We start from the raw sequence: 23,605 nt of genomic DNA on the forward strand, positions 1-23,605 counted from the left end.
TTGAAAGTAAAGGGCACCGTTAGAACGGCGGCGCCCTGTGTTACTGGGCCCTGCGACCAGGCCGGGGGCTCCGCGGAGGTAGGGGGCGCTGTTGGTATTGCGGCGCCCGGGGGTACTAGGCCTTGCGACCAGGCCGATGGTACTTCCTGCTTGGCCACGCTCGGGGTCGAGGCGTGTGACGTCACAGGGGTCGCGGCTTCCGTTTGAGGCCTAGTCTGCGGCGGTGACGTTGCAGCGACGGGCACGGCAGGGGGTACTTCGGGCTCTGCGACGGGGAGCTGGGGCAGGCATGCGGTTTCCCGGCTCGGGGTAGTGACGTCCCCTTTACCTGCCTCCATTCGTTCGGCTCCCTTCTCGGCGCCGTCTCCGGCCTTCAGTCCTCCTGCGCCATCCTCAGAGGTGGTCTGTCTCCTCATCTCGGGTGGCGTGCTCCGCTGACGAGTCTCGGTCTGCTGGGCCATCTCTCGGCTCCACTCCGCCAACGTCTCTCGTTGCACCCGGGCCATCCTCCGTGCGAGGCCCTCCAGCGCGGTCTGTGCACACTCCCGGTCTCGGGGGAGCTGTGTTAGGATCTCCAGCAGGCCTTCTGGAGTGGCGACCTGCAACAGGCTCCTGACCACTGGGTCGGTGCTGCCTGGAGTGGCGGCCCGCATCAGGCTCCTGACCGCTGGGTCGGTGCTGCCTGGCTCTCCCTCCATCTCCGGGTGTGCTTTCTCTGCACACTCTTCCAGACGTCTTGTCTCCGGGTGCGCTCTCTCCAGACTGCTCCAAGCGACACCCATCTTTGTTCTATTCTTCTGTCTCCGCCCACATTGAGGGTGGTCCCGGGGCAACTTCGTGATTGTCAGTTCCAGGGGCAGTTCTCTCACGCTGATGGACACTTCCAGCATCACAGTCTCTGTTGGTGGGCGCGGTTTCCGCTTTTGGCGCCATTCTTCGACCTGGCCCACGATGGGAGGTGGCCTTTTGCCACCCTCTGGCACGCCCATAATGGCGTCCGCTCTTCCAAGGCGGGAAATCTCTGGAAATGGCGGGAATCGTCTCCCAGTGGCGGGAAACTCCATGGATGGTGGGAAAAAGCTGCAAATGGCGGACAACCGGCGAGAAACGACCTGTGATGGGGCCCGATGGCGGGGACCCTCCGGAACCGGCGGGAGACTTCTTTTTGAGGTAACGGTGTACTTTTCTTCAGGCACGCAGTACCCGGTTGTTGCGGGCACGTAATCCTGCCGACTACGCCAAAGTTGACGCGCCCCCTGGGCTAGTGTTGTTTGGGGGATACCCGGAGCCGGATCAGATGGGGGTTGTAGTCTCCGAGTGGCTGTGACCCGGTCCGTGCCCAGGGTGTCAAGCTCAGTGTGTGGCAGTCCTTACTGATGTTACTAAAGTTCTTTATGTCGACTACGCCACCCGTTGAATTGCGGTCACCTCGGCCGCCGCTGCAGCAGGGTCCGCTGAGGCTGATGGTGTTTGTGCAGCCCAGGTAGTATAACCCCCAACGGGAGGGGTATAGCCTCAGGGGGTCAGGTGCAGAGGATGGTGGTTGTGGAAGTGCAGTGAAGATGGTATTGAGAGTCAGAGTCGGGTTGTGCAGTTCAGGGTTTGTTTACTTACTGCTGTTCTTGAACCGGTCACTCCGGCCTTAAGTGACCACCCGAGCCGTGCTGCGTCCACCAGGTCCTGGACTCGGCCAACCCCCAAGTAGTTCTGGAGCGTGGTTCTGAGCTCCCTTTCTGTCCTGTCCTCGTCTCTGGCCTTCCCCACCAGGGATCCACCTAAGTCCGGCTCCCTCGGGCCTCTTGTTGGTGAACCCTTGTCTCTGGGTTCCCTGACCCTATGCGTGGTCTGCCTTCCGGGTGGATATAGTGGGTGGCCGTGGCAGATTCTGCCCACGGCCTCCGGTTCCTGGCTAAGGTGTGCTGTAGCCTCCGCCAGCTTGGGATCCGGTACCCTGTTGCCAACTCTTCACCCTCTGGTCTAATTTGGGCTCTTGGAGTTCCTTCTTTCTCCCCCTCTGGGTCTTTCTTTATCCTCTCTCACTCTTGGCCTTGGGGCTGCTCTGCTCCTCTGCTTTCCTCCACTGCTCTGCAAAAGACTGACAGACTGACCAGCCTTCTACAAAAGACTCCTCTGCAAAGACCCTGATCTAAGATGGTGCCCACCTTATATACTCCCTCTATGTGTGAGCTCAGGTGACCAGCACCCAATGAGCTCCTAGCTTTACCCAGACTGCTCCCCCTATCTGCCCCTACACTACTGGGATGTTCCACCCCCCTCTCACTCCAGCCAGGAACAGACTCTGTTGTACCTGCACATTTCTCTAGTGGGAGTACCATCGGTCTGCTCCCCGAAAATGGGATGTGTGTAGTGCATGCAGCCTACTGAGCTCAGTTCCACACTCCATCCTTACCCGGGAGTGGAATACCACACCTCTGGCTTGAGGTGTAATACCCCTGTAGCAGCCGAATCCTCAGGGTGCTACATTACCCCTGCAAAAATAATGAAAATTGGGTCTAAAATAAAATTTTTGTGAAAAAAGTTAAATGTTAATTTTTTTCTTCCACATTCCAAAAATTCCTGTGAAGCACCTGAAGGGTTAATAAAGTTCTTGAATGTGGTTTTGAGCATCTTGAGGGGTGCACTTTTTAGAATGGTGTCACTTTTGGGTATTTTCTGTCATAAAGACCTCTCAAAGTGACTGCAAATGTGATGTGGTCCCTAAAAAAATGGTTTTGTAAATTTTGTTGGAAAAATGAGAAATCGCTGGTCAACTTTTAACCCTTATAGCTCCCTAATAAAAAAAAAAAATTGGTTCCAAGATTGTACTGATATAAAGTAGACATGTGGGAAATGTTATTTATTAACTATCTTGTGTGACATATCTCTTTGATTTAAGGGCATAAAAATTCAAATTTTGAAAATTGAAAAATTTTTGCCAAATTTCTGTTTTTTTCACAAATAAACGCAAGTGATATCGAAGAAATTTTACCACAATCATGAAGTACAATATGTCACGAAAAAACATTCTCAGAATCAGGGGGATCCGTTGAAGCATTCCAGAGTAATCACCTCATAAAATGACAGTGGTCAGAATTGTAAAAATTGGCCTGGTCATTAACGTGCAAACCACCTTGGGTTGTAAAGGGGTTAATATCCCCCCATATAACTATTAAATGCTGTAATGTTCTAAATCCAGCTACATGACTACCAGTGGATATAGAAAAGGGAGGAGAATATCAGGGTGGAGGAGAGGGAGGGACTGATCCAAAACCTGCCCCTTTAAACTAGTAGATGAGGAAGTTCAGTTTGACACTGACACATGATCATGACTGTCCGGCATTGATGGAGGCAGAAACATAGGGCTTGTTAAATATCACTGTTGTACCACTCACTAACCCCTCTACTGAGTATTTTGTAGATGATTCCAGAGCTTGGAACAACGATCAAGGACGGTTCATCACAGGGTATGCAGCAGTCCACAATGGTAAGGCAGTAATACATGAACCACTCTCCTCCAGCTGCTCTACACCAGAGTCTGAGCTGAAGGTACCCACTGCAGCATGCAATCTGGAAAAAGAGATTAATGCATTTTCAGACTCGAGATATGTTTAAAAGCGTTGCACATGACTTTGGCGCCATTTGGCGGAGCTGTAATTTTCTGGCCTCTGCTGGCTAACCTATGAGGCAGTAGAACAGCTACTCACAGCACTCACCCTTCCCTGAAGGGCATCTATCAGCACACACACTGAACAAACTCCCTTTGCAGTAGGGATTGCCTTTGTCAACCAGGCAGCTAAGGAAGCAGCACGACTACCTTTGACTTGAATATTGGCCATAGCAGACACGGCCCTGCTCGGGAACTCAGTGACCAAAAGTGTGGAAAGCACCCTTTTAACAAAGGAGACTGTCACCGCACCAGCCCCAGTGGCCGTTGATCGTGAACTACTGCAGGTCTTTCAGACCCAGGCTCCCCCACACGAACAGAACGCATGGGCCAAAGCGGGTGCTCTACAGTCAGAGTCAGGGGTAAGGCAGGTAAACACCTTGATTTGCCTCCCACGCTGCCTGTTCCCCATGATGGCTGCCCTAGCACATTCCCCCTGTGAACAACTCAAAGGGTGTTATGTGTGCAGTGGTGCTACAAAACTGGTGCTCCCCAGGGTTCCCGAATGCGCCTACAAAGTATGTCTCGTTTGTGTTAACCATAACCCCGGTAGACCTATTTGAGTCCCACAAAATGCACACCAAAAGCAGATTACCCGTTTCAGACACTGCAGGTGGACTACATACAGCTACCTAAGGTGGGTACTTATGAATACATCCTGGTATGCATCAATCTCTTCTCTTGGTTACCTGAAGCTTTGGCCGTGACCAAAACGAACACAAAAGAAAAAATGATAAGTGAGGTGGCTTGTAGATATGGGGTGCCCAAACCATAGAGAGTGACAGAGGCACGCACTTCACTGCAGAACTGATGAAACAGATCATGGCCACTCTGGGGATAAAACAGGTTTTCCATGTTCCCTATCACTCACAAAGTAGTGGGAAGGTGGAACGCCTTAATGGCACTCTGAAATTAAAAATCTAGAAGTGCATGGAGGAAGCACACTTGTCCTGGGTAGATTATATGCCCATTGCATTATATTCAGTGAGGACCACCCCAAGGGGTAGAGAGAAGCTGTCACTGTTTGAAATACTAAGACAGGGTTGTATTTCCCTCAGCGGCTGCAGGCCTCCTACAGTTCCCTCACTGAATATGTCTTGGAGTTGCACAAACATTTGACTGTTACTCATAAACGTGTTCTTTCCTCTATCCCAGACCCCAACTGTATAACCGGCACAAACACACATTGGTACCAGGAGACTGGGTCATGGTCAAGAGACATATATGAGGAGACCACTGGAACCCAGATACAGTGAGCCATTTCACATACTACTGACCCCTGCCACTTCTGTCAAGCTCCAAGGCAAAGATGCTTGGATCAACGCCATCCAGTGAAAAAGGTCCTGATCCCCGGCAGCAGCAAAGATGATGACCCTGCCCCTTTGGACCATGCTGATGGCAATTGCATCCCTTGCCCTAACTCTCAATGAAGTACTAAAAGAGGACTGGGACAACAAACTGATAAGTATCACCAAGTCCTGCTGCGAGATATGGACTCTAAAGACTGTCCTAAGAACTGCTGAATATGCACCCATAGCCCAATATCCTGTAATACTATGTCATATCTCGCAGTGACCCTAACCCCATATGAGGCTTTCAACTATAGCTGTTTCCATGAAGAGACTTTTGATACTTCCGGTTACGCTGGAGGAAACCTCACTAGCAGCCATGTGGTATTGGCCAAGATTGTGAGGTGGGTGGAGAGTCCATGGTTACAGATAAATCTTATGGGTAGCTTAAAACATTGATATGAGCTGGACCTAGTACAAGGTAAATTTATAACACACAGGGTTAAGAAGTTTCCAGTAGGTGAGATTCCAGTAAAGCCTGCGATGCCCACACTCCGAGGACTAGGAAAGGTGTGAGAGCACTTCTATGATTCATGATGATAGACTTTTTCAGAAAAATAACCATGGAGTTTTGGACAATAGTGAGTTCTGGCTTACAGATTCTGCCCAGACTTGTGAACGACTTGACCCATTTAATTACCCTTCTGAGTCTAAGACATGCTGAAGGAATGAGGTTGGTTTTCCAAACAACCGAACTTGGTGTGCCAAACCTCCGATGCAAGGACTTTTGACTTATATACATTGTCTTGGGAGACCAATTGATATCATACCCTGCATATTCCCTAAGGATTTATATCTAGTATGTGGTCACCAGGCCTATAAATGGCTTTTCTCAGGTGCAGAGGGAACCCGCACCTTAGCATGCCTTATGCCTGCTGCATTCATACTTCTGCATGGTGACCTAGATATAAATGCTGTCCCCAAATATTCTCTATACAAATGAGCTGCAGACAACCACCCCAGACGTAATGGTAGACCTCATATAGTGGAAATGGGGATAGGGAATAAGAGTATATTTATTTACCCTTTCATTACATAAATGTTGGTACTGCTAATGAATATAACAGCTAGATCTGGTATATTTGTTATGACATCACTATATAGAGAGATGTGCAAGATAAGACATCATAGCCCGTCAGTTAACACTTCAGCAAAATATCACAGTGCTCCTCCAGTAAACACATATGATGACATTTAAACAAGGTATCCGTCGGTGAACGGGATCTGTCCCCTCCAGGTTCACATAGCATGGGGAAGTAGCTGATGGATAAATTGTCTGTAAATAATAAAAAGGAAGGAATTGTTATGGTAAATATTTATACCTTAATTTGATTATTATTTTAAACAATTAAATCTACCCATATATATTTGATAATTTAATATTTTAATATTAGCTTTATAAGTGTTATTCATAAAAGCATTAACACGGGGCATTGTATGTTATATAGAGCTGTCTTTCTGTTACAGCTTTCCTCTGTTTTTTTTTTCCAGTGCATAGTTAATTGGACAGAGCTAGTTTAATTCAAGGACATCTGCATCAGTTTCCAGAATTTACGACATAGTGATTTCCAATTAAAATACTTTCTGTGTTAGGAAAGGCACGTAGTCATCCCCTTTCTTCTGAGGGTGTAATAAAATACTTGTTGCTTGGGATCTGAGGGCAGACAAGAATTGTACACTCAGACAGTGGCTGTGTGTTATTTTCTTTTCTCCGATGCATCGTATTTATTTTATTTTATTTATTTAATTTGTACCAAAGATGGCAGATTTGGAGATAATTTGTATCTCAATCCAAATTAGCTCTTCTTGTAAGGGGCTACCACGACTTTACCTTTGACAGTCGGGTGCGTGAGACGCCATACATAACAGAATTGTAACTGAAGAAAAGCACGTTTTTCTTTTTTGTTAGTTGAGTGGCATAGGGATGCTTTACCTGATAAGTTATCTAAGGTGAGGTCTAATGTTAAATTGAGATCTCCACATAGAATCACTGTACCCTAGACTATGGGAAGTGCTTTGTCTATTAGGTCAAGTAAGAATTGGGCTTGACTTTGATTATCAGCATATGCATTAATAATTGTGAAGAGCCTGTTTTCAATTCTTAACATTAGATCTCAGTGGGTCCAGTGGCCCCTTGTAGAAGGGGGGTACAGTCATGTGTGGCGCCCCTGATGGTTCAGTCGCCACAGAGGTACTGCATCTCACCCAGAGGTGTGGTATCCCACTCTCAGGTAAGGATAGAGTGCTGCCCGGGACCCTAACACCTGCATCCAACACATCCACTTCAGTAGGGCAGGGCGAGATTGCTCCTAAGGGAGAGCACAGTCCCGGGTCCCTGGCTGGAGTGGAGGGGAACCAAGTGAGGGGGAACCATGTAGTGGGTGTGGGTGGAGGAAGAAGTTCAGGGGAGCACTTGTTAGGAAGATATAAAAGAGGGAACCATCTTGGAAAGTGAGGAGAGTCCGAGAAGCCAGTCTGAGAAGGAGGAGTAGAGGGAGCAGGGGCTCTGCACGAGCTCTGCACCAGTGCGGGCCTAGCCAGGGAGGCCCAAGACTGAGGAGAGGAAGAAAGAGAGAGGAGCAGGAAGGAAGGCTCCAGGAGGAACGAGGGGATTCTAGGGGTACGGGCAGTGCTGGAGGCCACCCGTACGCCCGAATCTACCTGGTGTGGAAGGATCAAGCCACAGAGGGGACCGGCTCCTAAACTAGTGGAGAACTACAAGGCTCAGCTAGAAACCGGAGGCTGCTGTACTTGAAAGGTGCAGTGGCCACAACCACAATTACATCGCCGAAAAGGTGGCCACAGAGGGTCCAGGGGACTGCAGGTCGCCCGACAAGACCCGAGGCTACCGGATTGGGACACTGATTGTGAGACGTAGGGCAGGAGGGCGAGAGCCAGCGCAGAAAGATGACTGAGGAAGGCACATAGAAAGGGGTCCTGTCAGGCACTCTTGAACCACCTGAGGGATTGCTGAACCCCATACCTGGTGAACGCAGCGCGACGTGGGAAGTTACACCGGTACCTGTAACTTGGATTGCAACAACTGTGAGTAAAACCTGAAGACTGCACTCCATTGTCTCCATGAATTACTGCTGCACCATCACCCCCTGCACTACACAGCACTACAACGCCCAGAAACATCCATAACATCTCAGTACAGCCCTGGAGCTAAGCTCTACCTGTGGAGAGCTAAACCAACTCTGCTGCATTTACACCAGCTCCAGAGGACCTGCTCCGCAGCGGTGGCTCCATATAGCCGCATACCACAGGTGGCGTCACAAATAATATTGAGCGAGCACTAAAATGCTCGGGTGCTCGAAGCTCGGGCCAAGCTCACCGTGACACTCGGGTGCTCGACCCGAGCAACGAGCCCAATGTTAGTCTATGGGAGACCCGAGCATTTTTGCGGCAGCACCACCCGGCAATCTGTAGAAAGCCTAAAAAGTGCCCAAGACAATAGTGACAGTGCTCAAATGACATGGGGACAGCATGGGGATCGCCCCAGGAAGCATTTCTGACCCCCAGGTCACTGTTGTCAATAACATGGTCAGAGGTATTAAGCCACTTTTACGGGCTCACAATAAAACGTTCAAAAACTAAACTGAAACTGCTTTCCTGTGAAATATGTTAAGGAAGTTCCTTTCCAGGGTAAAGACTTGTGTATAAGGTAAAATAAATAGCCAAAAACAAAAATACTCCTCCACACCTTGGGCTATGTTCACAAGTAGCATTTTTTATGCATTTTTGCACTTTTGTATTGCTTTCAACCGTGACAAATGCATTCACCAGGAAATGTCATTTTAACATTTTACAACCTTATCTGGCCATGTGCTGTGTGACACATGCATACAGTGCTGAAAAGACATGAGAACAGCATGGGGAAGACCCCTGGAAGCATCTCCGACACCCAGGTCACTGCCTAAAAGTGTGCCCATCAAAAGTGATCCTTGCCGCATCAGAAGATGCAGACTTGCAACTATCCCCGTGCAAGTCCTTGTCCCAGGGTAGTGTTCAATTGTACCTCCCCCATTCTCTGCCACCCACCCCCAGGCTGCAATACCATACTGCTTGCTTGCTTGCACTTGAAATTGGGCCTTTTAGGCATGTGGAGGCGGAATCTGGCCACCACGTCATGGCTGCGTCGGCGGCCTGGTATCCATACTCAGTCCCCAGCCGCCTGGCGGCCGGGTGTCCACGCTTGGTCTCCAGCCGCCAGGGGGCGGCCGGGTGTCCATACTTGGTCCCCAGCCGCTCTGCGGCCGGGTGCCCACACATGGTCCCCAGCCGCCTGGGGGCGGCCAGGTGTCCATAAGCGGTCCCCAGCCGCCCCTATTTGAAGGACAGCCTAACCACAAACACGTGGACAAGTGAATGTGGCCAGGGATGGTCCATCTCACTGACGCCTTCACACTGGGTTAATATTGTGGAAGCCAGGACACAGTTGGACAATGAGATGCAACACGTCCTTCAGAAATAGAGGATTGCGGGTCCTGGGTCACTCAGGCTTAAACACAAAGTTCAGAAGGTTGACAGCAGCAGTAGTGGGCCTTCTACACAGCGAGTAAATTATTCATGATCATGAGGCCATCCATCTCCTTAGCTTTCTGTTCCTTGGAATGCAAGCGCATGTATGTAGTAGCTTCTAGGCCTGAGGTGGTCAGCGTTTTGGCGCATATCCTACCTCCTCCGAGGATTGCTGGATGTTTTCCTGCTACTATCCCAGTTCTATGACTCCCGTTAAAACAAAGCTTCAGGTGATGAATGATGGATGAGGTGGTGGCAAAGAAGAAAGAGCAGGATGAACCCGGACCATTCAAATCAATATCAGGCCAGTCAACCACACATGTCTTGTAGGATATGGTTCTGGACCAAAAGGAGCAGTTCGGCTACACAGTTATAGGGCATACAGTGAGTGCAATGCCTACCAAAAATTTCAAGGCACTCCAATGCCCCTTGGAAGTGACATGGAGGTCAGAGGGCCTTAAATAAACCATTTTTTCCATTTATAGCAACTGGGTCTCCTGTACACTGTTGGCCTAAGCAGTGAATGGAAGGCTTTCCAAAAATTATGTGAAACTGTTATGCCCCTTGAAACAGACGCGGATTACAGCGTACTAAAAACCTTCTACCCATTATTGGGGAGTGGGTCTCCCTTAGTGTTCACCTATGCATTGAAAAGCAAAAGCTGACTAAAATTAGGAGGAAATGCATTGCCCGTTGGAAGAGTCGTGGAGGTTAGAGTTAATTAAAAACAACATTTCAATGCTCCTTGGAAGAGCTGTGGAGTTCAGAGTGGTTTAACAAGACGATTTTAATGCCCCTTGGAAGAGACGTGGAGGTCACAGTAGCTTAACAAGACGGTTTTAATGCCCCTTGGAAGAGTGGTGGAGGTTACAATGGAATAAAAAGACAATATCAATGCCCATTGGAAGAGTGGTGGAGGTCGCAGTAGCTTAACAAGACTGTTTTAATGCCCCTTGGAAGAGTGGTGGAGGTCGCAGTGGAATAAAAAGACAATATCAATGATCCTTGGAAGAGTGGTGGAGGTCGCAGTGGAATAAAAAGACAATATCAATGCCCCATGGTAGAGACGTGGAGGTCACAGTAGCTTAACAAGACGGTTTTAATGCCCTTTGGAAGAGACGTGGAGGTCACAGTAGCTTAACAAGACGGTTTTAATGCCCCTTGGAAGAAAGGTGGACGTCACAGTAGCTTAACAAGACGGTTTTAATGCCCTTTGGAAGAGACGTGAAGGTCACAGTAGCTTAACAAGACGGTTTTAATGCCCCTTGGAAGAGTGGTGAAGATCGCAGTGGAATAAAAAGACAATATAATGCCCCATGGAAGAGACGTGGAGGTCTCAGTAGCTTAACAAGACGGTTTTAATGCCCCTTGGAAGAAACGTGGAGGTCACAGTAACTTAACAAGACGGTTTTAATGCCCCTTGGAAGAGTTGTGGAGGTTGCAGTAGCTTAACAAGACGGTTTTAATGCCCCTTGGAAGAGTGGTGGAGGTCGCAGTGGAATAAAAAGACAATATCAAAGATCCTTGGAAGAGTGGTGGAGGTCGCAGTGGAATAAAAAGACAAAATCAATGCCCCATGGAAAAGACGTGGAGGTCACAGTAGCTTAACAAGACGGTTTTAATGCCCTTTGGAAGAGACGTGGAGGTCACAGTAGCTTAACAAGACGGTTTTAATGCCCTTTGGAAGAGACGTGGAGGTCACAGTAGCTTAACAAGACAGTTTTAATGCCCCTTGGAAGAGACGTGGAGGTCACAGTAGCTTAACAAGACAGTGTTAATGCCCCTTGGAAGAGGGGTGGAGGTCGCAGTGGAATAAAAAGGCAATATCAATGCCCCTTGGAAGAGTGGTGGAGGTCGCAGTGGAATAAAAAGACAATATCAATGCCCCTTGGAAGAGTGGTGGAGGTCGTAGTGGAATAAAAAGACAATATCAATGCCCCGTGGAAGAGACGTGGAGGTCACAGTAGCTTACAAAATGCCCCTTGGAAGAGACGTGGAGGTCACAGTAGCTTAACAAGACAGTTTTAATGCCCCTTGGAAGAGACGTGGAGGTCACAGTAGCTTAACAAGACGGTTTTAATGCCCCTTGGAAGAGTGGTGGAGGTCACAGTGGAATAAAAAGACAATATCAATGCCCCTTGGAAGAGTGTTGGAGGTCGCAGTTGAATAAAAAGACAATATCAATGCCCCTTGGAAGAGTGGTGGAGGTTACAGTGGAATAAAAAGACAGTATCAATGCCCCTTGGAAGAGTGGTGGAGGTGGCAGCAGCTTAACAACATGGTTTTAATGCCCCTTGGAAGAGTGGTGGAGGTCGCAGTGGAATAAAAAGACAATATCAATGCCCCTTGGAAGAGTGGTGGAGGTCGCAGTGGAATAAAAAGACAATATCAATGCCCCCTGGAAGAATGGTGGAGGTCGCAGTGGAATAAAAAGACAATATCAATGCCCCGTGGAAGAGACGTGGAGGTCACAGTAGCTTAACAAGACGGTTTTAATGCCCCTTGGAAGAGACATGGAGGTCACAGTAGCTTAACAAGACAGTTTTAATGCCCCTTGGAAAAGACGTGGAGGTCACAGTAGCTTAACAAGACTGTTTTAATGCCCCTTGGAAAAGACGTGGAGGTCACAGTAGCTTAACAAGATGGTTTTAATGCCCCTTGGAAGAGTGGTGGAAGTCGCAGTGGAATAAAAAGACAATATCAATGCCCCTTGGAAGAGACGTGGAGGTCACAGTAGCTTAACAAGACAGTTTTAATGCCCCTTGGAAAAGACGTGGAGGTCACAGTAGCTTAACAAGACGGTTTTAATGCCCCTTGGAAGAGTGGTGGAGGTCACAGTCGAATAAAAAGACAATATCAATGCCCCTTGGAAGAGTGGTGGAGGTCGCAGTGGAATAAAAAGATAATATTAATGCCCCTTGGAAGAGTGGTGGAGGTTACAGTGGAATAAAAAGACAATATCAATGCCCCTTGGAAGAGTGGTGGAGGTTGCAGTAGCTTAACAAGATGGTTTTAATGCCCCTTGGAAGAGTGGTGGAGGTCGCAGTGTAATAAAAAGACAATATCAATGCCCCTTGGACGAGTGGTGGAGGTCGCAGTGGAATAAAAAGACAATATCAATGCCCCTTGGAAGAGTGGTGGAGGTCGCAGTGGAATAAAAAGACAATATCAATGCCCCGTGGAAGAGACGTGGAGGTCACAGTAGCTTAACAATACGGTTTTAATGCCCCTTGGAAGAGACGTGGAGGTCACAGTAGCTTAGCAAGACAGTTTTAATGCCCCTTGGAAAAGACCTGGAGGTCACAGTAGCTTAACAAGATGGTTTTAATGCCCCTTGGAAAGACGTGGAGGTCACAGTAGCTTAACAAGACGGTTTTAATGCCCCTTGGAAGAGTGGTGGAAGTCGCAGTGGAATAAAAAGACAATATCAATGCCCCTTGGAATAGTGGTGGAGGTCGCAGTGGAATAAAAAGACAATATCAATGCCCCTTGGAAGAGACGTGTAGGTCACAGTAGCTTAACAAGACGGTTTTAATGCCCCTTGGAAGAGTGGTGGAGGTCGCACTGGAATAAAAAGACAATATCAATGCCCCTTGGAAGAGTGGTGGAGGTCGCAGTAGCTTAACAAGACGGTTTTAATGCCCCTTGGAAGAGTGGTGGAGGTCGCAGTGGAATAAAAAGACAATATCAATGCCCCGTGGAAGAGACGTGGAGGTCACAGTAGCTTAACAAGACGGTTTTAATGCCCCTTGGAAGAGACGTGGAGGTCACAGTAGCTTAGCAAGACAGTTTTAATGCCCCTTGGAAAAGACCTGGAGGTCACAGTAGCTTAACAAGATGGTTTTAATGCCCCTTGGAAAGACGTGGAGGTCACAGTAGCTTAACAAGACGGTTTTAATGCCCCTTGGAAGAGTGGTGGAAGTCGCAGTGGAATAAAAAGACAATATCAATGCCCCTTGGAATAGTGGTGGAGGTCGCAGTGGAATAAAAAGACAATATCAATGCCCCTTGGAAGAGACGTGTAGGTCACAGTAGCTTAACAAGACGGTTTTAATGCCCCTTGGAAGAGTGGTGGAGGTCGCACTGGAATAAAAAGACAATATCAATGCCCCTTGGAAGAGTGGTGGAGGTCGCAGTAGCTTAACAAGACGGTTTTAATGCCCCTTGGAAGAGTGGTGGAGGTCGCAGTGGAATAAAAAGACAATATCAAGGCCCCATGGAAGAGACGTGGAGGTCACAGTAGCTTAACAAGACGGTTTTAATGCCCCTTGGAAGAGACGTGGAGGTCACAGTAGCTTAACAAGACGGTTTTAATGCCCCTTGGAAGAGTGGTGGAGGTCGCAGTGGAATAAAAAGACAATATCAATGCCCCATGGAAGAGACGTGGAGGTCACAGTAGCTTAAGAAGACGGTTTTAATGCCCCTTGGAAGAGACGTGGAGGTCACAGTAGCTTAACAAGATGGTTTTAATTCCCCTTACAAGAGCCATGCAGTACAGGATATTAAAAACATTATTTCCATTATTGGGGAGTGGGTCTCCCACAGTCTATGCCTATGGCTTCCAAACAAAAGCTGCCAAAAATTAGGACAGAGGAACCTGCAATGCTGGCAACACGGACCACAGTCACCCTGGTTGTATAGTGGTCGTGTACGCTGGGGATAAGGAGAAGAGCAAAAAACAGGCGAAATGAGGAAGCGTATACCCATGTGTGGGTGTGAAGCGGTGCATGGGAATACACCTCCTTAAACAACACAGTGGATTTGACTTTATGTTACTCTGCTGTCATTTGGTGGTGATGAAAATTCTGGCCAATCCAGCCCTTGTTCATTTTGATAAGGGTCAGCTTGTCAGCATTGTCATTTGACAGGCTTATCAGTTATAATTCCCCCAGCGGCACTAAAAACACGCTCCGATAACATAGGCAGGGCAGGCCAGGACCTCCAAGGTGTACAGAGCGAGTTCATTCCAAGTGTCCAGCTTGGATACCCAATAATTAAAAGGCACAGAGGAATCACGGAGGACGCTGGTACGGTCGGCAAGGTACTCCCTCACCATCTTTTGAAACTTTCCACTCCTTGTGAGAGTACCCCGTACCTCAGGGCCTGTAAGATGGGCGGGTCTCAGAAAACTGTCCCAGAACATTGACAGTGTTCCCCTGCCTCTGCTGGATTGGAGTTGCGTCTCTCTCGCCTGTACGCCTTGGTTGGTCAATGAACTGTGACCTCTGCCGCTAGCGTGTTCAGATGGGAATTTTTTTAACATTTCTGCAGCAAGGGCCTTCTGGTACTGCCCCATTTTTGTAGACCTCTCCACCTCAGGAATAAGAGAGTGAAAGTTCCCCGTGTAGCGGGGGTCTAAAAGTGTCACCAACCAGTAATGACTGTCACCCAACATTTTGACAACGCGAGGGTCATGGTTAAGGCAGCGTAACAAAGTCAGCCATGCGTGCCAGACTGGTAACGGCCAAGACTTTCGTGTCCTCACCAAGATGACGGCTGACCATGCTCTCCTCCTCCTCCTCCCCCCTGTCCTCAGGCCACCCACGTTGAACCGACGGTATGACAGTTGTACAGGTACTACCGTCTACAGCGCATGATACCAGCTCCTGTTCTTCCTCCTCCTCCTCTCCCTCATTGTCCCCCAATGCACGTTGGGATGAGATGAGGCTGGGAACTCAGACTGACATAGGGCCAGCAATCCTCGGTGTGGGGAGGATGTGTTCCGTCCCAAGATCCGACTGGGTCCTGGCTTCCACTATGTTTACCCAGTGTGCCGTCACGGAGATGTACCGTCCCTGGCCACAAACACCTGTCCACGTGTCCGTTGTCAGGTGGACTCTCCAAGTAACTGCATTGTTGAGGGCGCGGCAGATGTTTTGGGACACGTGCTTGTGTAGTGCGGGGATGGCACACCGGGCAAAATAGTGTCGGCTCGGGACCGAGTACCGAGGGATGGCCACCGCCATAAGGTTGCGGAAGGATTCCGTTTCCACCAGCCTAAAAGGCAGCATTTCCAACGCAAGCAGTCGTGAAATGTGCGAATTTAGGACTGTGGCCTGTGGGGCGTTGGCTGCGAATTTGCACTTTCGTTCAAAGCTCTGGGATAAGGACAATTGAACGCTGCGGTGGGATGTGGACGTGGATGTTGATGCTGTTTCTTGAGAAACTGCCATAACAAGTGAAGACTGAGAGGAGGGGGCATTTTTGCATGCTGAATGGACAGGGGATAGCCTTGCACGCACAACAGGGGGTTCTCTTACAGGCACAACAGCGGAAGAAGCAATGGTGACACCCGCTGACACTGGTCGTGGACCCTGGGGTTCGCCCCACAAAGTCGAGTGCTTTGCTGCCATATGCCTGATCATGCTGGTGGTGGTTAGGCTGATAGTTTTGTCACCCCTGCTGATGCTGGCCTGGCAGGTGGTACTGTAGCGCCCCGAGGGTTCGGCCGCTACAGGGGTATAGCACCTCTGCCAGAGGTGTGGTATTCCACTCCCAGGTAAGGATGGAGTATGGACCCGGTCTCAGTTAGCTGCATATAGCACACTCACCCCATTTCCGAGGGACAGCTCAACGGTACTCCCATTAGACAGAAATGCAGGTACGACAGACCATGTCCCTGGCTGGAGTGGGGAGGGGGGAGGAATACCCAGTGATGTAGGAGCAGATAGGGGTTGGTTCCTGAGCGTAGGTAGGAGCCCATTGGTTGCTGGTCACCTGGGCTCATGGCTAGAGGGAGGTATATAAGGTGGGCACCATCTTAGATCAGGGTTCAGTTCAGTCTGTGCGGAGAGAGGAGAAGACAGGGAGTAGAGGCTCTGTAGGAGCTCTACTCCAGAGTGGGCCTAGTGAGAGGCTGAGGAGGAGAGTGGAGAGAGAGAGGAGGTGAAGGGGAGCTGGGGTTACGTCTCAGCCCAGCTCCACGAGAAAGGAGAAGAAGGAGAAACAGAAAAGAGGAGGAAGAGACAGAGGAACAGAGGGGCTCAGGAACAAGAAGGTGGAAGGGACCCTAAGAACCCACGAGAATACAGGCTGAAGGGTCAGACAGATTAAGGGTGCCGGATCCCAAGTTGGTGGAGGAGAAACTACCCTCAGCCAAAGACCGGACGTCGTGATCATTTATTGGTGCGACACCTCATTAAACCTGCTAGGAAGGCACCATATAGAACAGCGGGGAACGGGATCCACGTTTACCCGCACAAGTTCTCGGCAGCTGGACAAAAGTGGGTCACTGGTGAGGCAGGCTAGAGGAAGGATTGAAGGGGGTCCTGAGCCATACTTCTGAGCTGCCTGGGAGTTGACTGAGCCCCTCACCTGGTGGACGCAGCACGGCTTGGGCAGTCATTGCCAGCTGAAGTGACTTGGATATTAACCGTGAGTAAAGACCCTGGACTGCAGTACGTTGTCTGTGTGCTTTTTCGCTCCTCCGGCACTACCGGTACTTGGACTCTCACCACCATCACCCCCACCATCCACTACACTGCCCTGGGGCCGCACTCTTCCCGTGGGGAGTCACACCATCCCAGCTGCATACATCATCAGCCCCAGCGGACTGCCTTGCAGCGGCAGTTCCTAATAACCGCAATCCACGGGTGGCGTAGTCGGACATTATCAACAGCACATAGCAGACTACCATTGGTCTGACCACCCTGAGCCACGGAGCCGGGTTGCCACTACTACCCCCATCGTCTCCCTATTGCCCGGATCCGAGTGCCCCACGGCCCAGGGGGCGAGTCAGTACAAATGGCCTTTTTGGGGTTATCAGAAGAGTCTTTAAAAAACTCCAGACTCTGGAAGACCTACCGGTTGTACTGGCAACGTCCCTCGTGTTGGTGTTACGGGGAACAGTTGCCCGCCTTCTGTCTGCGGCCACCACACTGCTTCTTCCTGCCTGTTGGGGTACTCTGCCTCCCTCCCCCTGTGTGCTGCTGGCCTCGCTCTGCGTGTCCTCCTGCCACTTCGAGTCAGTTACTAGATCATCCACCACCTCCTCCTCTTCCACTTCCGCACCACGGTCCTCCTCCTCATTTCGTGGCAATTGTGTCTCGTCATCGTCCACCTCTTGTGACAAATTACCAGCGTCGTCTTTCTGTGGCTGTGGCTGTTCAAATATTTGGCCATCGCTACATCTCCTCTTCCACCACTTCAAGCGGAGCAGGCGAGGGGCACAAATATGGAAATGGACCAGTGAACAGCTCTTCAGACTGTCCAACTGTGGGATCAGTTGCTGTCTGACGACAGGGAGGAAGGAGCATCAGGGTGAGGAGGAGTATGCAGTCGAGACTCACGGCTACTAAGACTTGACCGTGTGGAAGACAGACCGGAGGTGGTGGTGCCCAGGTAACTGGAAGTATTCTGCTATCCAATTAATATCCTGTTCACACTGATCAGTTCGCAATAGTGGTGCTGTTGTGTGCTTCCCTAGTAATTCGGTCAAGAACTGGGAGCGAGAAGATGTGGCTGTTGGTTGTGGCACATTTTCACCTTGGCCACGGCCCCATCCTCTGCACGCACCATCACCAGAACGTCCAGTTCCACGTCCCTTGCCATGCACCTTGCCCATTGTAAATGAAGTAAAATAGCTTACACTCGCACTATCAATGGCAAAAGGGTCATAAAAAGGAGATTTGAACCGTGGAAGAGGAAAACCACAGTTCTAGTTCTCTGGCCTTACACCAGACTCTTTTAAACAGATATATTGGTGTCTGAATAGTCAGCGAGACACTGAAAATGTTTTTTTTATGCAAAAAAGTGGAGAATACAGAGATTTGAACCGTGGAACTGCAAAACCACAGTTATAATTTCCTGGTGTATACCAGACTTGTTAAAATAGATATATTTGTGTCTGAACAGTCAGCGACACACTCAAACTGTTTTTTTTTTATGGAAAAAAAGGCAAGCAGGTTTATAACACCCAGATTTGAACCGTGGAAGAGGAAAAACACAGTTCTATTTCTCTGGCCTACACCAGACTCTTTTAAACAGATATATTGGTGTCTAAACAGTCAGCGAGACACTGAAAATGTTTTTTTTTTATGCAAAAAAAGACAAAAAAGGGTAGAATACAGAGATTTGAACCGTGGAACTGCAAAACCACAGTTATAATTTCCTGGTGTATACCAGACTTGTTAAAATAGATATGTGGCACCCCAGAGGGTCTGGTTGCCACAGTGGTAGTAATACCATGTCTGGGAGCAAAACAGGAGTTTCTTGGTCAGGGAACACACTATAGGCAACACCTCCTGCTCCAGACCAGAAAAGGGGAGGATCCTGCCCTATATAACTGGATCTGGAGGTGGGGTTGAGTCTGAGTCTGTTCAGTGTGAGGAGTCAAGCAGGACACTAAGGAGCAAGTGACGCGCCCCCTGGGCTGTGTGTGTTTTGGGATACCCGGAACCGGACCCATTGTGGATGCTGGGGGGTTGTAGTCCTTGCGTGGCGAGGACCCGGTCCCGTGGCTCAGGGTAGTCAACTCCAATGGTCAATTGGCAGCTTACCAGGTCTTGCTCTCATTAGGTAAGCCGGGGTGCAGTTGGTAGAACCCACTGGGATATGGTTATACAAGTCCATCAGAACCGGCAGTTTCTCAGGCCACAGGCTGCGTTCCTCCAGGGGCAACGTCTTGAGCAGGTCCAGTACTACCTGGTTCATTTTCTATTCTATTTACTATTCTGTGCGTTGGCTCCTGCAGATTCTGTAGACTGGGGCGCCTCCTCTTGGTGATAAGTGATAGCAGGGCGCCTGGAGGCCGCAACACCACCGGGTACGGGTTCTCGGAGTACCCGGATGGCTCTGTCCTTAAACTGTGCAAAGTCTAACCCAGGGTTCTGCAGGGCCATCAGGCGTAACTGAGTTCTGTGGGTGCTGGACAGCAGACCCTCAATGAATTGTTCAGTCAGCAGTTCATCTGCATTCCTCACACTATCAGGGTCTGCCTGCTTGATGGCTCTCAGGGCCTCTTGCAAGTTCAAAGCATAGTCTCTTATACTGTCTTGGGCCCGCTGCTTGCACCCATAAAATCTCATTTTGATCTCTGCTGAGGTGCGGGTATCAAAAGTGTCCTTTAGACGGGCTAAAATCTCCTTCACGGTCCCCTTGTCCCTGACTGACCAGGACTTTACTTCTCGTTGGGCCGCGCCGGTTAACTGGCCTATCAGTATGGTCACTTTTTGTTCCTCCGTCAGGGGGTACACCTTGAATAGGCTCTCCTTAAAGTCGCTCAGGATATGCGACTCCCCTGAGTACTGGGGCAACCAGGCCGCTCCAGGGATATAAGGCATCGTGAACGGCGTTACTGCGGCAGCGGCCGCGCTGGCGGTGACAGTTCCCTCCGCTTCCGTCACCCTCTTCCCCCCTAGTCAACCATGGCCTACGTTCCGTTGCTTTTCTTCTGTAGGCCGCGGCTCCGCAGGGGATCGTCGGGGTTGAGGACCTTGCGCAGCGTCCTGGTGACATCAGCGTCCGCTCGGCTCCTTTCAGGACCTTGCGCAGCGTCCGTGCGTAAGGCGGGGCTCCAGTTCTCGCGCGCCTTCGTCGTCCACGCCCCTCTTCTTCCCGCGCAGCGTCCCAGAGATGGCGCCTGATGGCGGGAAAATGGCCGCGGATGGCGGGAAACTCCACCAAAGTAAGTTTTACAGTCTTTCTTCAGGCACGCAGTACCCGTTGGTGGCGGGCACGAAATCCTGCCGACTACGCCAAAAGTTGACACGCCCCCTGGGCCGTGTGTGTGTGGGGATACCCGGAACCGGACCCTTTGCGGATGCTGGGGGTTGTAGTCCTTGCGTGGCGGGGACCCGGTCCCGTGGCTCAGGGTAGTCAACTCAAATGGTGGTCTATTTGTGTGGTTTTATGATATTTAAATGTCCGACTACGCCACCCGTGGATTGCGGTCAGAGAGTACCGCCGCTGCAGGGCAGACCGCTGAGGCTGATATTGGAAATGCAGCAGAGAATAGTATAACTCCCCACAGGAGGAGTATAGCCTCAGGGCAGAAAGTAGGGATGTTGGTGGTGATGGTGCGCGGGAGCAGCAGTAACCACACGGAGTCTGTCATGCAAGTCAGGGTCTTTACTGTTGGTGGTATTAAAGGACCCATCCGGAATACAGGTTAACAATGGAGGCCTGGTCAGTCTGAGAGCAACTGGGAAATCCCGCTGGTCAGGGGGAGTTTGTAGGCCTACCGTGCTGACTTCACTCTTTCTTGGCTATCCTGCTGTAGTGTAGTCCCTGAGTGTACCGTGTTGTTCTCACCCGTATGACTGGCGACTCGGGCCTTCCGTGCTTCTCACCCCTCCAGGGCAGTAATGGTCCCTCTCGTGTGGCTGAGCCTCCAGGCTTCCTTGGGCCAGAGGACTTGAAGTCCCCTGCGTGGTGGTTTTCTGCTGCTGGGCTTATAACCCTCACAGCCTCGGACTCCAGTGTCCGGCTTAGTAAGTCTCTGGTCAGGACAAACTCTGCTAGTTCCCCTCCTGGCCTCATGTTCCTCCTCTGCCTACAGGGACTCCTCAGTCTGCTGCTGACCTGTCCCTGTCTCTGGAACTAGACTCTGGCTGGTCTCTGGCTTCACTGACTAACCCCGCCCCAGATCCAGTTTATAAAGGGCCGGTTTCTCTCCTCCCTGGACTGAGGCAGGAGGTGCTGCATGCTAATTGTCCCTAACCAGGGAACCTCCCACCTGCTCTCAGACATGACATTGCTGCCACTGTGGCGACCAGACCTGGGGTGCCACACAAGGAGCTGAGGACTGGAGCTGGCAGAGCTCATCCTGGCCAGTGTACACCGAGAACCGGACACCGGAGTCCAAGGCTGTGGGATCCTTCAAGCCCAGGAGCAGATACCGCAAGGCTGGAGATTGCAGGTCTCCTGGACCCCAGAAGCCCGGAGGCTCAGCCACACGAAAGGACCAGTACCGCCACAGAGGAGCGAAGAATACACGGGATTTGAGTCGCCAGTAGTGTTGAGCGATACCTTCCGATATCAGGAAATATCGTATCGGATTGGATCGGACCGATACCCAAAAAGTATCGGATATCGCCGATTCCGATACCGGAAACCAATGCAAGGACACAAATATCAGAATGAAAATAAACCCTTTCTTTCCTTGTAGGTTAATTCTACATGAAGGAAAACAACTAAGAATAATGTAGAATGTATTACCCGAAAAGCCGACAATTCATCAGCGGCATACACCGGTACCCGACAATTTACAACAGAAAGAATGGAGCTTCACACATAGATTAGATAGATAGAAACATGTCAGTCACATATATATCAAGTACAGTGACAGTGTTGATTACTGTACTTGTCATTTAGTGTAAAGGATTTATAAAAAAAAAATAATAGTGTTTTCATGCACCGTCTCTTTAAAAAAGCCGGCCGGCAATTCAACAGCGGTACCCGACAATTTAGAATAGAAGGAATAGAGAATCACACATAGATTAGATAGATAGAAACATGCCAGTCACATATATATGAAGTACAGTGACAGTGTTGATTACTGTACTTGTCATTTAGTGTTAAAATAAAGGATTTAATTAAAAAAAAATTGGCGCGGGGGTCCCCGTAATTTTAGGCTCTAGCGGAGGTTAAGCAAACAGCTGGGGCAGATGTTTGAAGCCTGGGAAGGGGATAATACCCATGGAGCTTCCCAGGCTACTAATATCAGCCCCCAGCTGAATACCTAGCCTTTACTAGCTATTAAAATGGGGGAACCCCCCAAAAAACTGACGTAGGGTCCACCCTAATTTAATAGCTAGCAAAGGCTAGGCAGACAGCTGGGGGCTGATATTAATAGCCCAGGAAGGGTGCCATGAATATTGCCCCCCTCCCAGGCTAGAAACACCAGCCGTCAGCCGCCCCAGAAATGGCGCATCCATAGGATGCGCCAATTCTGGCACTTAGCCTCGCTCTTCCCACTGCCCTGTAGGGGTGGCAGTGGGGTAATAGGGCTGGGGTTGATGTCAGCTTATAATGCCAGCTGACATCAAGCCCAGGTTAGTAATGGAGAGGCGTCTATAAGACACCCCCATTACTAACCCCATAGCCAAAGTTAAAAAAAACACAAACACCCAGAAAAAAGTCCTTTAATTGAAATAAACACACAATTCTTTATTGTTCTAAATTAAACCATACTTACCATTACGCCCATTCCAGCTGAAGCCAACGATCTCCTGCAATAAAAGAAAAATAATAAAGCAACATCATCCTTACCTTTCCATGGTTCCCATGACAGCTTCAGCTCTGCTACATCGAGATGACAGGCTGGACCGCTGCAGAACGCTGCCATCCAGCCTGTCATCCCGCAGACACTGAGAAGCGCAGGCATGCTTGCACTCCTCAGTGTCTCGCTGTGAAGGCATAAAGATGAGCCGAGGTCATGTCCAATGAACTCGGCTCACCTCATGCACGTCACTGACAGCGTGGGAAAATTCTCCTGCACTCAGCGCTTCAGCGTGAGAATTCTCCCACGCTGTCAGTGACGTGCATGAGGTGAGCTGAGATCATTGGACATGACCTCACCTCATGCACGTCACTGACAGCGTGGGAAAATTCTCCTGCACTCAGCGCTTCAGCGTGAGAATTTTCCCATGCTGTCAGTGACGTGTATGAGGTGAGGTCATGTCCAATGATCCCAGCTCACCTCATGCACGTCACTGACAGCGTGGGAGAATTCTCACGCTGAAGCTCTGAGTGCAGGAGAATTTTCCCACGCTGTCAGTGACGTGCATGAGGTGAGCCGAGTTCATTGGACATGACCTCGGTTCATCTTTATGCAGTCACAGCGAGACACTGAGGAGCGCAAGCATGCCTGCTCTTCTCAGTGTCTGCGGGATGACAGGCTGGATGGCAGCGTTCTGCAGCGGTCCAGCCTGTCATCTCGATGTAGCAGAGCTGAAGCTGTCGTGGGAACCATGGAAAGGTAAGGATGAGGTTACTTTATTATTTTTCTTTTATTGCAGGAGATCGTTGGCTTCAGCTGGAATGGGCGTGATGGTAAGTATGGTTTAATTTAGAACAATAAAGAATTGTGTGTTTATTTCAATTAAAGGACTTTATTCTGGGTGTTTGT

General features: G+C 49.7%; 1 pseudogene; it reads left to right on the top strand.

Annotated features, from left to right (window-relative positions):
* Positions 1 to 5,576: 5,576 nt before the first annotated feature.
* Positions 5,577 to 23,605, top strand: part of LOC141157738 (meiotic recombination protein DMC1/LIM15 homolog) — a 199,207-nt pseudogene continuing 181,178 nt past the window's right edge.

Source organism: Phyllobates terribilis, unplaced genomic scaffold (assembly GCF_046119375.1).
Source record: "Phyllobates terribilis strain yellow unplaced genomic scaffold, ASM4611937v1 Scaffold_8__6_contigs__length_399053987, whole genome shotgun sequence".
In the NCBI taxonomy this organism is placed as follows: domain Eukaryota; kingdom Metazoa; phylum Chordata; class Amphibia; order Anura; family Dendrobatidae; genus Phyllobates; species Phyllobates terribilis.